A 17,366-nucleotide genomic window follows, 5' to 3' on the forward strand; every position below is an offset into this window, starting at 1 on the left:
TTAAAACCCAAAGTAATATTTTACCAGTAATTTGAAACCTAATAACATTTCTCAGAAAAATGTGAATTCATATCTGATTGTAGTGATGCCATTTTATGTTCGTTCTGCTCTTTTTCACACTTAATCTGTATAACATGTTGTGATAAATTGCTCCGTGTCTCAAATTGAGGATGCCCCTGGGTTATTCATAGTGTGAGGATTGTCTGATACCTTATATGGCCACACCCTCCATCTTCAGCATCATCGTGATGAAAGCAACATGTGTTGAACTCTTTCTGTGTCTCAGGCCATGTGTTAAGAGCATTAAACACATTATCTCCTTTAAGTTCCACAGAAACCCTCTAAGGAAGAGATCATACCCCCATTTTATGGGTGAGGAACTATGTCTTCTCTGCTAATCAGCTGTGGTCTTATTTAAATTCTTTTAGAAAGCTACATTTTAGTGGTCAATAAAAAGTAAAAGAATAAAGAGAATGGTTCAGAAGTTCAAATACAGAACAGCATATGATATTCAGTTATCAAAGTGTAACATAAGTTAAAATCCTCTTAAGTAAATAATCAAACACAAATATGAAACCCCTCACATAATTTTCATTTGCAGTTATGGAGTCAAAAGAAGCAATTAGAAGAAAAAAGAGAGCTTTTTTTTAAACATATATTTTGGTACAGTGGTGTGTTGCTTCCTGATGTCATTGAGAATCTGTGTGACTCTATTTGAGATTAGGGCCTTACTGTGTTAAAGGGAGGGAGAGGACAGGATGGTAATGAAATATTTTGAAGGTCTTCCTACCTGTAAAGGAGGATGTCCCCCAAAATGAGTTGGTTAATTAATGTTGGTTTGAATTGAAACATATAAAGACTGATGTTTATTATTGAAGTTGTTAAAAATGAATTTTGAAATTATTAAGCGCTACTGATTTATTTCAAACTGCAAGTAATAACATCAGCATAAAGTTAGAACTAGACAGAGCATTTAATAAATGATTAATAAATGATGAAAAATGTTATCTTAAGAAGAGTTTGTATTTATAAATAGAACTGTTTTAAATGCAAGCATTAACAAGAGATAGATTACCAGCATTATATGACATCTAAAAGTATACTAAAGTTTAGGAATTTATATCACAATTTTAAAGTACATATATCCTTCTAGTTCAAGATTTCTTCATCTCCTTCCCTTCTGAAAACTATTTATTGTTTAAATGGGTACCATCCAGTGAATTTTCTCATTGTTAGTGATGATAGGTGATGATCCTGAAGAAAGTCTAGATAGAATTTAATGATAAAAACGACACTTTCGGGCTTCCCTGGTGGTGCACTGGTTGAGAGTCTGCCTGCCGATGCAGGGGACACGGGTTCGTGCCCCGGTCCGGGAAGATCCCACATGCCGTGGAGCGGCTGGGCCCGTGAGCCATGGCCGCTGAGCCTGCGCGTCCAGAGCCTGTGCTCCGCAATGGGAGAGGCCACAACAGTGAGAGGCCCGCGTACCGCAAAACAACAACAACAACAACAAAATGACACTTTCTGGGGCTAAAGAAGTTGCTTTAAAAATGCAGGCAGTTCTGAATGCAAATAAGTAATGGCAAAACAGGTCTTTTCTGTATTTTCTGTAATAAACCCCATGTTAGCTATCTTTTAGATTTTAAATACAGAGTAACATTTGATAAGAGGAGCTTTGCCAAACAGAGAGAAGACAACAGATAAGGACGTTAAACTGAAATAATGAGCTGCTAAAAAGGATAATGGTTCAGGCTGTTCCAAAGCAACTTGTGGGGGAAAAAAAGAAGAGAGAAACTTTGAAACTGGGTTCTTCAGCTTTTTTGAAGAATGGTCTCCTTTTACCTCAAGTGCTGACTGCAGGGAGAGGGCATCGAGCGGGTATGACTTGTATAGCTGACACTGAGGAGGGTGTACTGAATCCCTAAGCACACTTAAGGATGTGGTGGCCCGCAGCTTCCAGCCAGCCCATCTCCTTCCCTGGGAAGAACCATTTAAGAGACAGAAGCAGTCATTAGTGCTGTGATCAACTCTGAAGTTAGAAGAGAGCTCCCCATTTTGATGTTTAAATTAATTTTATGTTTGAAATTAATATTCAGTGTGTAGCTAGAACTTAGTACATGATTCAGTGAGATAATGCATGGAAAATGCTTTGTAGATTATAAAGTTCTGTATACTAAATACCAAGTAATATGAAAATTGCATGGCATAAAAAATCCTAGTATTTAGGACTTTTGTTATTGTTACAGAAAAAAGAAAAATAGACTGGGGAGGAGCTATGGTTTGGGGGGTCTGAGATGCCATTCATTAATGGAAGATGCAGTTTTTCACTGTATATTCTTCCTCGATATACCTGAAAATTGTGTTCAAACAATAGTTATTTTGCCTTCACTAAAATGTGAGTTCCCAAGTGATCACACTTATAAAAATAATGATGGAATATGGACAAAACAATATTGTCCCCAACTGGAAAATTTTTTTCAGCTTTTCGTTTTACTTTTTTTTCAACACTAAAAAATGACAAACACTCATTGATTTATTCTAGACTCTGTGCATTATTCATTTCATATTCAACCCTATGAGACAGGTGTTATTGTTGCCATTTATAAATGAGGATGCAGCAGTACAGAGAGGTTAAGTAAATTGCCTAAGGTCACACAGCTAGTAAATTTTATAGTCAGGATTCCAGCCCAGGTCCCCTGGATTCCAGATCCCAGGTTCCTGTCTGATATACCAGATATTTTATAGTAAATGTGCTGAACTTCTCCCTGCACCCCATTATTCTGACCATTTATTTAAGTTAAAAAATGCAGTTGGGGCTTCCCTGGTGGCGCAGTGGTTGAGAATCCACCTGCCGATGCAGGGGACATGGGTTCGTGCCCCGGTCTAGGAAGATCCCACATGCCGCGGAGCGGCTAGGCCCGTGAGCCATGGCCGCTGAGCCTGCGCGTCCGGAGCCTGTGCTCCGCAACGGGAGAGGCCACAACAGTGAGAGGCCCGCGTACCGCAAAAAAAAAAAAAAAAAAAAAAAATGCAGTTGTTACATATGTATGTATATTGTGTTGTAAATAGAAGAGAAGGAAATATCTCAATGAAGACATTTAAAATTCCATATGAGTAGAGGAAGTCCTGAAGATTTCATGGGAGCATCTGTTGTAAATCAGGTAGCCTATTTATTCTGCCAGAGAAGGAATTTGTACATTTAAAAAGGTGTAATTAGGGCTTCCCTGGTGGCAGAGCGGTTAAGAATCCATCTGCCAATGTAGGGGACGCGGGTTCTATCCCTGGTCTGGGAAGATCCCACATGCCGTGGAGCAACTAAGCCCGTGTGCCATAATTACTGAGCCTGCACTCTAGAGCCCACGAGCCAAAACTACTGAATCCTGCGCGCCTAGAGCTCATGCTCCACAACAAGAGAAGCCACCGCAGTGAGAATTCTGCGGACCACAACAAAGAGTAGCCCCCGCTCGCCGCAACTAGAGAAAACCCGCACTCAGCAACGAAGACCCAACGCAACCAAAACCAAAATAAATAAATAAATTTATATTAAAAAAGTGTAATTAGAGAGGCATAAAGAAATGGCAGTTGTGAAAATCTAACTATTTAAAAAAATTTTAATATATGTGCCATATAATGTAAATGTATATAAAATGTTTTGATTTGAATCATTGGTGTTAAAATTCTTAGGATGATCCAGGTTGGAGTCCTATATATGTATTAAACTATATTATGTCAATGAATTTACCAGTTTTATACTTGGAATATAATTATGGATTACATGGTTCCTAAATCCAATAACAAAGTATAAAAATGGTACATTTTCAAGTTTTAAATCACATTACTTTTCATAACCAGTACACTTATATAACAACGTTTATTATCTAACGCAGTTTCTGAGGGACAGGAATCTTGGAGTGTTTACCTGGATGGTTCTGACTCAGGGTCTCTCATGAGATTGCAGTCAAATGCTGGCTAGAGTCTCACTTCCAAGGTGGCTCAGCTCACATGGTTGTTGGCAAATCTCAGTTCCTTGCTGGATATTGCTGGAAGTCTCATTTCCTCACCTAGACCTCTCCCTAGGCTGCCTCAGTGTCCTTACAGTGGCAACTGGCTTACATGAGATTGAGTGATGAGAGAGAGAGGGTCTGAGGAGAGACCCTAAATGGAAGCTGCAGTCTTTTAGACCCTAAACTTGGAAGTGTCATATCATATTCTCTTGGTCACAGAGACCAACCCTGCTACAGTGTGGAATTAACTACACAAAGTGAAATGCAAGGAGGTGAGGGATTACTGGGAACCATCCCGGAGGCTGATTCCACAAAAACTATTTCATTAGGAAAAAAAATGTACCAATAAGGTCCTAAAGATTTTTTTAAATTGAAGTGTAGTTGATGTACAATATTATATGTTACAGGTATACAATATAGTGATTCACAGTTTTTAAAGGTTATAGTTATTATAAAATATTGGCTGAATTTCTCATGTTGTATAATATATCCTTGTAGCTTATTTTATACCTAATAGTTTGTACCTCTAATCTCCTACCCCTATATTGCCCGTCCCACTTCCCTCTCCCCACTGGTAACCACTAGTTTGTTCTCTATATCTGTGAGTCTGCTTCTTTTTTGTTGTGTTCATTAGTTTGTTGTATTTTTTAGGTTCCACATATAAGTGATATCGTATAGTATTTGTCTTAAAGCTTTTATGAGATGGTATTGCCCATGTTGTGTCCCCAAAAAAGTCTGAACCAAATTTTCTTCCTACCTTGGTGATTTTGTTGAACTGAATGTGTAGGTTTAGATGGAATTTGTTTTATCAGACTAAAAAAACCATTTTTATAATGGAAGAACTATAGGTGTTGGATTTTGATGTCTGCTTTCTCATTTCCCACTGTGCCACTTCTGAATCGCAGCTTTCTTATCTGTAAAATAAGATTAATATTAGCCTTGTAAACTTGCAGATCCTAGTTGCAAAAATCGTATTCTGGTAATGAAAAATAAATGGTAGATAGTGGAATTAGTAGATGTGTAGACAAAAAAGTGTTTATTTTCAGAAACATTTATAAAGAAAAGATGCATTAGAAATTAATTAATTCTTGTGCCCTGCCATAATTTCAAAAAGAATATCAGGTGGGATTGCCTCTTATAACTAAATATGTAAAAGGAAATTCATGTTACTAATAACTTAATATAATGAGGCTAATTGAGAAGAGCAAAGAGACACAGGCACGTAGGTTGAATGAGACATGAAATTAAAACTGTTTTTAGAGGGCATTTGCAATAGTGGGAACTAAAATTTTGAAAGACGTTTAGATATCTGGCTATTAATAAAAATGATTTTATAAACCTGGGAAAGACATTTTAAAACACAGGTTAAAAGGAATCAAAAGTCACCAGTGGTATAACAGCAGAACTTGATTTTGATTCTCTTCTATCAATTTGTCCTAGGTTAGAAATAGATTAACATCTAAACGTTCTCAGTTTTTGAGGAGAGGCAAAATATGCGTCCTCACAGTTTTGTTGCTGCCTTCGGCTGCTTCTCTTACCCTCAAGCTCCATGACTTCTTTAATTATCCAGCCCAGAGACCTAACCTAATATGTCTGTCTTGATTCTTCTGTAGAGTTTCATGGTTTTTTTCTTACCTTTGCAAAAGGAATGGGATTTATTTTGACTTTTTATTGTTAATTAAAATTAATAATAAAAAATAAAAAAATAAAATTAATTTCCTTCAGAATAGTCCATACAACATATGTATATACAGTTTAAAAATAATTATAAAAAATAATTACCTTACTGTATTCGTTTTCTAGGGCTGTTGTAACAAAGCACCACACACTGGGTGGCTTAAACAACAGAGCTTTATTGTCTCACCCTTCTAGAGGATAGAAGTCCAAGATCAAGGTGAAGGCAGGGTTGGTTCCTTCTGAGGATAGTGCGGGAGAATGCATTTCCCACCTCTCTCCTCTTCTGGTGGTTTGCTGGAAATCTTAGGCATTCCTTGGCTTGTTGATGTATCACCCCCATCTCTGCCTTCATCTTCACATGGTGTTCTCCCCAGTTTTTCCTTTTTATAATTATACTAGTCATATTGAATTGGGGCCCATCCTAATGACCATAGCTATATCTGTAAAGACCCTGTTTCCAAATAAGGTCACATTCTGAGGTACTGGGGGTTAGGACTTGAATATAACACCTACCCAGGTTAAGACAGATACTATTACCATCACAGAAATGGCCACCCAGAAGTGTGCACTCCCCCTCCTCCCTGTGGTAATTATGATTTGGACTTCTGTGAAAATGATTTCTGTTTTTCTTTATAGGCTTATCATTTGTGCAACATCTTTAACAAAATATATGGCTTTTAAGACATCTTTCATGAAATGGATCAGTTTTAAAAAATAGGACTGAAAATTATTTTCCAGGTATAATGTTATCTTCAATTCCTAGGGGCAATATTTATTAAATATTTAATAAATAATATTTGTTAAAAATGCCTACTTTTACAGGTGAAAATAACTTAAAAATAATAGTTATAACTTTCAGCAGGAAAAATAGAAGAAATAATATCTGTTACTTCTCCATTAAAATGAGGTCCATTTCGGATCACATTTTAATTTTTTTGTGTAGATTGCCTCATCAATTGATGACGAATATCCATGTAAACTCTTCTGGAATGTAATTTATTTCCTCAATTTGTTCCTATTGTAATGAAATTTATGATCGTGTTTTCCAAACTTTTCATTACCAAGGATCCAAAGTGTTATGTTCATTCCAGACCCGTTTAGAAATATTTTAATCTTGTAAACAGCACTTATTAGGATGTATTCAGGTCTTTCCATTCTTTATTAGTTACTGATAGATGTCTACCAGTGGGACCCTTGGTCAGCCTGAGATATGCTGTGTAGTAAACACTGACCGTGTAATACTAGTTAAAATCAAAGAAACTTGATGTTTTAGTTATGTTGTTCAGCCGTATTTAAGAACAAATGTAAGACTTTCCTCAGATTTAAAAAAAATATTGAAAATAGTTTATGTCCATTACTGCCTTAGAAGATTCCTAAAGATCATGGTTACTCAGTGAAACACACACACACACACACACACACACACACACACACATGTACACACGCATGCGTGCATAGACTTTGCCGAAGTCTGCAGCAGGAAAGAACAGTTAAACTCCTTACAATCACATTTTTGTTTTAATTAGTCTTCAACCCCTTAAGTATGGATGGTTCCCAAATTTCAAATGACTCATAATAAATCCAACAGGTTGCCCCTGTTCACCCATTGCTCTCTCCCTTGTTAAACTCCCTGCTGTGTCTACTGTAGGAAAAAGGGTAAAAAGCAACACTTTGCCACATAGTAGATCCTTCATATTTCTTTGTTGAATAAAATACATTTTTAGAAGGGCCCTTGAGAACTGTGAGTCCAGGAATGGGAAAGAGAAGTGATAGAAGGATTAGGATAGAGAAGCTCACCCCCAAAGTCGGCTCATTCCAGACTTGTTTCAAGAAAGCCTCCCCCACATGATGGAAAACTGCTGCCCTGATTTACCTGAAATGCTCACCTCTTGTTGATGGGTGATGGGATGGTGATGGGATAGGGTAGCACACACTCTCTTTTTACAAGGCAGATACTTCCAGAAAGCACCCTTGCAAATTAGTGTGATCACATTGCCTTCTTTATTCTACCTGAAGTAAAGAGAGTTTTGCTTGGGGAGTTAGAGCGGGAAAGGTATTGGTTTTGATGATGGTTAGGGACCCTTCTGTGATACAAGAAGGGGAGTGGTTATTAAGATTTGAATAAAGGCACTTTCAGCTTGGTATGTAGGTAAGAGAAGACTCTAAAGGAAGGAAAGATTCTAAGAACACGTTCATCTATTTGGAGTTTTTGCCTTGAGCTAACTCCAAACCCAAACGAGGAGTGGGGTAGCGTGGGGTTGATTTAAATTTTTTTTTAATTTCATTTTTCACTGACTTAGTGTTCATGCTGGGAATATTTGATCCATAATTCTGCCACATTAAGGTTACACAGGCATCTGAGGCTGATCAGACATCTAGCCATAATCTAAAAAGTGATTTGTTTGAAAAAGTATTCCAGGTTTCCTATAAAAATATACTTTTAGAATTTCATTTGTTTGTGAGTTTGAAATTGCTTACAAATGAAAATCTGTTTTAGTTCTACAAGTATATCTTGAATTTTGAACGTCATTTCTATAGCAGGGATACCCAGATTAAGTAACCCTTTCAAGTGCTGACATCTGAAATAGGCCATAGGGCATAATTTAAGTGAACATGTATTTTCTACAATAAATTACTTTATTTGAAGTCACAAACTATATCAAATGGATTTCTGCTCCTTTGGCATATAATATGTTGCCTTGCACATAGATTAATAGATTAATGTTGAGGAATGAATGAGTGAATGGTTATATACAGATAGAGTATATAAATAGACTCTACATAGGAGCCATTTCCATAAGGAGATTTGTGAGTCTGATTATTGTTGTCTAAGTGACAAAGGAGGTTATCATTCATTATCAATAAATTCATTCAATAAATATTAAACTAAATACATATGATTGCTAGTCACTCTGCTGAGTGCTTTGTGGGGAGCCAAGATGAATGAAACAGGACCTCCACCCTCAAGAACTTCACCTTCCAGTGGGAAAAAAATCATAATAATAACACATAAAAACATGATGAGACTTTATACAGATAAAGTGCTTTACTAGTTCAGAAGAGTAAGAAGAATTCAGATATTTGGTGATGTTTGTACTCGATTTTGGAAATTAATGAAGAAAAAGAAGGTACATATGAGCAAGGGATATTTTCTACTGAAGACAACAGAAAAATTGACTAATGATGACTTAAACAAAGATTAATTTTTTTTTTAAAGATAATGACAAGTACAGAGGTAGGTGACTATTGGTGTTGGTTTAACAGCCTAACGAAGGCAGAGCTGGTTTCACCTTTGCTCCTCTTGGTTTCTTTTCCATGATTAGAAGGTAGCTACTGCAGCTCCACCATGGCTGCACTCAAGACAGAAAGGGTGAGGGCTTGTGGAGGGACAGCCACCTTCATGCTTTTTATCAGAAAAGCAAAGAAAGGTTTTCCCAGAAGCGCCAAGCTTCCATCTCAGTGATCAGATCAGTGCCACATGGCCACCCTTATTTATCACAATATCATCCAAATTATATAGGAAGGAAGGTATTTTAAACAGTTAAAACCAAACAAAACCCAGATATAACACAAAAGAACAAACTAAAGAAGTTTTAAAAAGTATTTCTAATGAGAGTAAATAGAGAAGGATGTTTGATCAATAAAATAATGTCAGAATTTAGTAGGTAATCAATCATGATCTCTATATTTGTCTATAGTTAGAGGATGATACTGGTAGAATAGTTTTCCACTGTACCATACTAGCAAAATTTGACATAGAAGTCTGTAACAGGCACTTGAAAAATTAAAGATTTCTAACAGATGGGGGTATTTAAATAAAGAACCTTTTGCCTCCAGACCAAGTCTTTTAATATCACCAGCCTAGAGAGCTTGTATCAACAGCTGGGTGATTCCTTGTCTTCTTTTGAGAAAATATGGTTGTTTCTTTTTCTTTCAGTTTCTAGAAGGGTCTTATTTCCATTATTTCTTTCAAATGGTCATGGTCACCTTTGTTGTTGTTGTCAACAGCGGAGATTTACAAAGGAGCATCTTTGCTGTCTTTAAATCACTGAACCAGTGTGATGGAGCAAAAATATATACACCATATCTCAGTATATTCATATCATGTCAGTTTTAATTTTTAAACTTTGGTAATATTTTTAGTGGAGGAATGCAAAGTACTTTATAGGAAAGGAAGACTAAAAATTCAACAGATCATGGAGGGTTGATACCAACAAATTAGCTCTGCAGTTTTGACAGCATTTCTACCTCTTAAAAGTGATTTTCTTTCTTGGAGTTTTTTCTTGCTGTTATGGTGGCTGTGATGGTAGTGGTGGCGGTTCTGTTTGTGTGTGTTTTGCCAGAATCACTCTAACCTTAGGCTTTTCCTTCTTCTGACCTCCTTGGGGACCACAAACAGGAAGGAGCAAAGGCAGTCAGCTCCTGGGGATTGATGCACATCAGGGCTTTCAAACATTAGCGTGCATAAAACTTCTTTGGAGAGCTTGATAAACATGAAGGCTTACAGGCCTACTGATTAAATCAGGCAGGAATGGAGACTGGGAATCTCCAGGTACTTCAGACAGTTCTGATGTAGGTGGCCCCTGGACTCCACTTTAAGAAACATTCATGTAGACAGTAAGTGAGGTGGTAGGGGGCAAGTGAGAAGACAGCTCTCACACTAGGTCTTTGTGTGTCTCACTTGTTCCTCGTCTCTGAAATCAGGGTCTCCAGTGGGATGTGCTCACTCCAGGTGGTTTGCAGAAAGACCTATTTTGGTTCAGGAAGAAAATAATGAAACTTTGATTTATATTCCTTTTTAAACTTTGCCTTTAAAATTTTACTTCTTGTCTCTGGTTTGTAATATACATGCAATATTAGTACAGTTGTACATATTTATAAATGGTACATGCATGCTAAAGGCCGATTCTAGAAAATGTTTTACTGATAGTGGTGCATAATCAAAGAAGTTTGGAGATTGCTGCTTTAAATGATTTACCACGCCCAAATCCATACCTCTTTCCTGTTCTTTCCAAGAGTTTATTGTTCCTTAATCATTTTTCATTTAGATATCAACATTAGTCAATGCTTCTTTTGTTAGTATATACATATACACAGACCACACCTGAAGACTGAGAGGAGGAAAGGGCTTTGCAATCTATGTCAGGGAGAAATATCTGTGTACTATGGTTAATTATCTGATCTGACACCTTTATTTAAACAGCCCCCACCGAAGAGTGAAAAGAGAAGAATCAAGGTAACTTCCATCTATCAGGTTATGACCATCACTTCAAGCATTTATAGTTCCGTCTAGTCACAGCACACTCAGAGACTCAAGAGTGGATGAGTGTAAATGTGGATTTTCTAGAGACACGACTCATTCTTTGTCCTTGATCCTTGAGTTAGCTCCTTCTCTTCTGTTCTCAGAAGACTCTTTTCTATCAAGTACATCTCTCCAAGTTTAAAAAAAAAGTCACTGTTTTCACAGCATAAAATTTATTTTAAAGATATTTTTAGATTACAACAGCTAAAAACACCGATTATCACCATAATTATATATATAGCCTGTTAGGTCAACTTTTCATTTCCCTTATTTGGGGCAGGCATCAAGATTTTGCCTCCTCATATTTTCTGTGCTTTACAACAGACTGTAGGCTCCAAAGATGGACATGATTTTCTAACTCAGGTTCCTCTAGTTGGTATTTCTAGATTTAAGACCATGATTACTTTTTTATAAGTTTTGTCTCTGATACACACACACACACACTCTCTCTCTCTCTCACACACACACACACACACACACCGAATCTATTTAGTCAACTGAATTGTCAATAGAGGAGAAAAAAACACACAGAATTGCTGGCTTGAAAAACTTCAACAGTTTGTGTCAATATTGTCATTCTTTTAGTAGCCACACAGCACAGGCAGTGTCTGGAGATCTGAAATCTATTTTGGGGTCTCATTTAAAAAATGTATCTCTTCTTTTAGTGCTGTTTTTCCTGGTATTTCTCGAAAGTATTATTGTACGGGTCTGGGTGAATTGGAGAGGAATGGTAAAATAGTTATAATATTGTATTAATAAATACAATTAGACACTAATAATATTTATTGAGGCCACATGTGCCAGGCACTGTGCTAGGTACTTTGTTATATCAGTTAATCTTTACAATAACCATTTGAGTTGGGTGCTATTGTTATTATCGCATTTACAGATGAGGAAATGGAGAATTGGGGAGGTGATAAGACTTGCTAAGAGTCACTCAGCTTGTACATTGAAGAAGAGGCTCTGTGCAAGGCTCTGTTCTTGAGCAGGGTGCGTATATTCTGCCTTGACTCTTGTAAGATGGGGAGTTAGAAGTTGAGGTGGGCACAGACCACTTTGGGGAAAACAAACATGTCTTACCCTACTCCAAAGGAAAAGCACAAATACATAGCTGGGGCCAGGGCCATGCCTTGTACAGCTCACAGAGCATAATTTCCCTTGTAATTGAAGCAAATGATGCCCCCCCAGAGTTGTGCAAAGTGGTGATCCTGCCAGGAGCTTCTGTCTCATATATAGGAAGTTGGAAGGGGTCATGGAGTTTGTGTATATAAATCTTAGCTATGTATAGATCTGGGCAATAGAATGCGGGGTAGAAGGAGGGCCCCCCCAGACTCTTCATGGAGGGAACTGGGTCTCTGGCATTGGATGGGTTCACTAGATGTCTAGGTTCCAATCCCTCAGAAATGTTCTATTTTCACTCTTGAAACCTGTTTTTAATCCTTCGATCCAATATTATTAATATTTCTGTATTTCACTTTACTGTAAAGCGGAAATGATAATAATTTTGTGTACTAGAGAAATGTTGGATGGATTAAGGAGAAGAGGTCTGTAAATGGTTGGTTATTTTTTTTCCCTAAGTGTCAGGTAATGACAGCGTTCAGTTTTAGATTGATGTCTTCCTCAGTCTCTAAGGTGACAACCTTTCAGAATTGTTTAGGTGTGATTTTGGAAAGCTGAGAGGTCAAGAATACTGTCTGTCCTCTCGTGTTTGTATCCCCCATGCCTGGAATATCATAAGGACTTAATAAATAATTGCTGAGTGATTTAAAGTCGCTCAAATATTTCTGAGCCTCAGTTTTTTCCTTATCTATAACATTGGGGATTATAGTGTGAATTTCATAGGGTCCTTAGGAGATTACACTGGATAACATCTTAAAGAGCTTAGTATAGTGTGTAGGAACACAATAAATGTTTGCTAATAACAATATTAGTTATTATTCTGCTTACTGCTCTTTGTCTCTAAAACATCTGGCTCTGCCACTTAAAACCTGTGTGCCCTCCAGCAAACTAGTTGTGCTGTCCAAGTCCCAGTTTCTTATTCTGTAAAATGGGGATACTAATGCCCACTTCACTGTTTGCTGTGTAGTTAAGATTCAGAACTAACAGTTATTTAGTGAATATTATGTGCATCACTGAATTAGACACGTTTTCTCAACGATTACCTTGCAAAAATTTCTTGAGGTAGGTACTATTGTTTTCATTTTACAATTTAGAACACTAGGGCTCAGAGAGTAAAGGTTTCAGCCGAAAGTCAGATGAGTAGTAAGGAGTCAGTGTCTCTCTGATACCACTCTCCTGTACTGCACAATCTCCTGTACTTCACATCTTCACAATATTTAAGGCCATTTAAAAAGACCATACATGTCTGTGGGCCATTATTTGTGACATCTCCTTCCTTGGGTCTGAGGGCTGCAATATATCAAGGCACCCTAGCATAATTTGCTCTATTTAGGTATTTAAATACATCATGGTTTTAAAGGCACCCTAACATAATTTGCTCTGTTTTAGGTATTTAAATACAACATTTGAGGGAATCACATTTTCCCTCAAATTCTCATTTTTTTAAACTTTTTTTCCACCAGTCTAAATTTCCTGAATTTCTCAGGTCAAGAAAGAGTAAAACTACATAACCAAATTTCGAATGAGGTTCTTTTTGTGTTACATTGCCCAATTTGTGGGCTTTGAGATGGTTATTAAGTGAAAGCTGCTACTAAACCAGGAGGTGAGTTTAGGTTTAGTATCATACCAATTGACTTGTCAGAAACTTATTTTTTAAGAAAAGAAATGACATTATGTCCGTTCTAAAGCAGCTAAATAGAGTTTCTGTGAGTGTTAAAGTTTTGCCAGAGGATCATGGTTTTGAACATATCACATATCCAGAGACCTGGACGCTAAGACTAAGTACTTTATCACTATGTTTTTCCCTGGGGTGTCTTAATTAAAAGACAATTTGAGAAACAAGAAGAATCCATTCCTAGCTTGAAATATTGTTTCTCGGACAGATCTTTCCTTGCTGGAAGTCATCCCAAAGTTGTTTGGAGTGTCAGGTTCAGAGTTAATTGGGTTTTCCTATCTAGTGAGAAGAGGTGGTTCTTTTATTTTGGTCTGTTGTTCCCATGGTTGTGAGCTTTGGAAAGGTTTGACTCAGAAACCATGAGATACTAACACAAGCACTGTATTTTTGAATTAGTATTGATTGACAGGTCTCTATTCAATGTAAACAGCTTGAAGGGAGAACTGCAGTGATAAGAATCGGAATTTGCATTTAAGAACACTCTCCTATATGACACAATGATTGTTTCACATTAATCAAAATAAAAAGGGGGATATTAATTTTTTTTGTAATGAGCTGTAAATTAGAATACATTGGGAATAATTAAATTGTATTTTTTTTTTGTTTAGCTTTTTCTTCTCAGATGCTACCATTTCAAAAGAGCACAGTTCATGTGAAAGTCTGAATAAAATTCACAGAGTAGCATCAAGGACCTCTGAGCCCAGAAAAACTGAGTTTGGCAGTGCTAATTTGTATTAAAGTTGTTGTTGCATGACAGCCGGAAAAAGATTTAATGCTTGCCACCTGAATCAAGGCACGGAACATTGGTTTCTATAACTGCCATGAATTTGAATCAAGGCCAGTATCTCTAAATTTGAAATAAACTGATACTGTGTCTTGAAAGAAGATACAGGCCACTTATGTTGTGGAAGGTATTTAGAAAATAGTATTTCAATTTAATTTTTTAGCAATATATATATATATATATATATATATATATATATATATATACACACACACACATACATAAACACACACATATTTTTCAAATTGTTCACCTCTTCGGCACTGTGGCCTGTAGTGGTTCTTGCTGTTAGAGGTTCACACAGGAGAACTAAGAAATGCCTGCAGCCATTTACTATCCACTTTCAGCCAGGAGTTAGCAGTGAGTTTGTACCAGGTTCCAGGTTTGGCATTTTTCTTACCACAGAGGAGCTGCTCGCTTCATCAGAAAGTCATTATCCCTCTTGGATGTCACTCTGGTTCAAAGTATTGCAGTATTGCTTTAGGAATTTAGATTTTATCCCAGCCACCCCTGCTGTGGTAAAACCTTAGAGCCACCAGATGCAAAATCCATTCACATGCCTAGCACAATAAAAATGATGATGATGACAATAATTCATATTTTGCATTTGCAAAAACATCTTTCATCTGAAGAGCTTTTGTAAACGGAACATGCATCTTGAGAGTACTTTATAGAAAGTGATCTTTGAGTCCAGTATGGAAATGAATCCACCTCTGAGGTGAAATGTGGCAGCCATTTAATTATTTTTAATGGGATCCATCTTAAGCACAGTTGTGTCTCTATTCAGTAAATGTTTTGCTGAGAAACTATATAAATTATATGTTACATTAAAATTTTCAGGCATTTTTATTCTTACTGAAAAATAGTACGTTCTGTTGATTAGAAAAGTACTCAGAACATTGACTATTTAAAAATAAATCCTGCTGAGCTTTTTTTCGAGCCATAAAGGATTCCCTTAAGGTATCACACAGATGTTTCTCAGGCATACTTACAGAAGCACATACCTTATTTCACTATTTTCTTTAGGGCGGTAGTAAGAGCTTCAGCAGCATACTGTCTTGATGGGCACAACGAAAGCATACTCAACTCTTAATTGCACAAATGCAGATAATCCCAGGCCAGTTTCTCTTCTGTTTGTACTTTCTCCCTAGCTGATCTCATCCATTCTTAGGGTGTCAAATAGCAGCTCTATGCCCATGGCCCATCACATTGCATCTTTGCTCCCCAATGTCTATGTTATTTTTCTAACTTTCTCCTCCCTCAGGTGTCAACCCAGCATTTCAAATTCCAAAATAAGATACCCCTTAAAATAACGCCTCTCTCTGTATGTACTCGTTAAGTAATTAACATCTCATCTCAGGTTTTTACTTCTGTTATGTATGCTCAATACTTGACAGTATTTAAGACAAACTCCTTCTTCTCAAATCCGATTAGTTCCTAAATTCTATATGCTTATCTTCTGCATGGTCCCTTGCATCTGTCCACTACGTTATATGCATCCTTCAATAGGCATTTTACTGCTAACGGTAGGATAAAGGGAAAAAGAAAGTGAAACCAAAATCACTCAATTTCCCACCTGCTAGTATCACTCAGATGGTGGAGGCACAGCTGAAACTACTGGCTAAAATAAAGCTTTGGGTAACTTGCAGCTTTCATTTATTGTCCCGTGGTGGCGGGAATGATTTGAAAGTTTGAGGCTGTACCAGAAATGATATGTGTCTGGTTTGGCCATTTGTAGTAGTTTGCAGCATGGTATGTAATTATAAGTTTTCCTAAGTGAAGATGAAAGGACAATTTGTTTTTTAGGTGTAATTAGAAAAGAAAAACAATTTTCAACATACAGAACCATAGATGTTTGAATAGCATTTTGCTATTACACAAAGATATGAAGGAAGATTTTCATTGTCCTCAACTAGTAATTATATTGAATCTATTCTCCATCAAAGACAAAGAAATTCCTTAAGTTCTGCCTTTCTTCTTTTGTAGAGTTTACAAACTTGAAATTTTTTCTTTGCAAAATTTTGTATTTTTCTTTAGACTGTAGAACTTCTCCCACTCCTTACTCCACCAAATACTGTGCGTGTGTGTATACTTTATAATGGTGGAATGATTTGCTAGAATAACCTGTTTACATTCCCAATATTCAGGGAACAGGGCACTGACTTATATTAAAGGATTCATTTTTGAGATGAACACTTTTATCTGGCATTGTAGGTTTTTTACTTAACTCTTACAACAATAATCTTGAATGGAATATTTCCCTTTATAAATGAAAAAATAATATACACCCGTATTCATTCCAAAAGTCTTTGCCAAACACTATAAATTCAAATCTTTGGCTGAAACGGTATGGTATGTTTTGGGTTTCCTTCTCCAATAATGGCTATAAATTAGCGATGTTGTGCTATATTTATGTAATTCATCAAAGCTTATTGAATGAGATAGAATTATCAAGTGTAGTACAGGAAAACTCATTTAGAAGAAAAACTTTAATACACAGTGGTTTAAAATGCAGCCTGACTGACTAGATTCAGTATATATAACACATTCTATGTTGTCCCATGTTCTGAAAGTGAGTTGAATATTGTTTACAGGTAACCCTGACCTGGATTATAATGGCTCAATCTTAGTTTCGTTTGGTTTTAATCCCTGCTATATTTTAGAATTTTATATGGAGTTAGAAGCCAAGTGAGGATCTTCCTCATTCTGCTCTTCAGAGATCTTCCACTTGGATTGAGTGGGTAATATCCATGTAAATCTTGCCACTTTTTTAGTGATTATATAAGGTGAAAATGCTTAAAAAGG

General features: G+C 36.7%; 1 protein-coding gene across 12 annotated transcripts in view; it reads left to right on the plus strand.

Moving 5' to 3' along the window:
• The window catches only part of NPAS3 (neuronal PAS domain protein 3), a gene marked incomplete at its 5' end in the record, with an annotated part of 867,843 nt that overhangs the window by 25,601 nt on the left and 824,876 nt on the right, over positions 1–17,366 (plus strand). The window lies entirely within an intron of this gene.

The sequence above is a fragment of the Mesoplodon bidens genome, assembly GCF_964165515.1.
Source record: "Mesoplodon bidens genome assembly, chromosome: 3".
NCBI lineage: Eukaryota > Metazoa > Chordata > Mammalia > Artiodactyla > Ziphiidae > Mesoplodon > Mesoplodon bidens.